General features: G+C 40.1%; 1 protein-coding gene across 1 annotated transcript in view; it reads right to left on the bottom strand.

Annotated features, from left to right (window-relative positions):
- The window catches only part of PPAP2A (phosphatidic acid phosphatase type 2A), a 196,180-nt gene that overhangs the window by 191,921 nt on the left and 3,815 nt on the right, over window positions 1–444 (bottom strand). The gene's annotated exons all lie outside the window — the stretch shown is intronic.

Genomic DNA, 444 nt, shown 5'->3' with positions numbered 1-444 from the left:
GCCAAAAAAAAAAAGTAAATACACATAAAATTTACCCTCTGAGCCATTTTTAAGTGTATAGTTCAGTAGTTTTAAGTACATTCACATTGTTGTGCAGTCAATCTCCAGAGCTCTTTTCATCTACAAAACTGAAACTCTATCTATTAAACAGCTTCCATTTTCCCGTTCCCCTGGCAGCCACCATTCTGTCTCTGTAAATTTGACTACTGTAGGTATCTGATCCAGTTTCCTTTTTTATTCATTGTAGCATCACATGCAAAAGTAACATGTAAATTAATTGTTTTCCTCTTCATGATTTTTTGGGGGATTACAAAGGTACTTCTAAAAAAACACTTTGAAGGGGTAGTCCCCTCACCCCCAGGACTGGCCTGGGGAAGAGAGACTACCTGAGAGGAGGGAACCCCAAAAGAGACCTGCTGTGGACCCCAGGCAAAAGGAATGCCT

This window comes from Bison bison, unplaced genomic scaffold (genome assembly GCF_000754665.1).
Source record: "Bison bison bison isolate TAMUID 2011002044 unplaced genomic scaffold, Bison_UMD1.0 scf7180017864378, whole genome shotgun sequence".
Classification (NCBI taxonomy): Eukaryota; Metazoa; Chordata; class Mammalia; order Artiodactyla; family Bovidae; genus Bison; species Bison bison.
The sequence above is the reverse complement of the archived record's forward strand: the minus strand, read 5'-3'. Positions and strand labels throughout refer to the sequence as shown.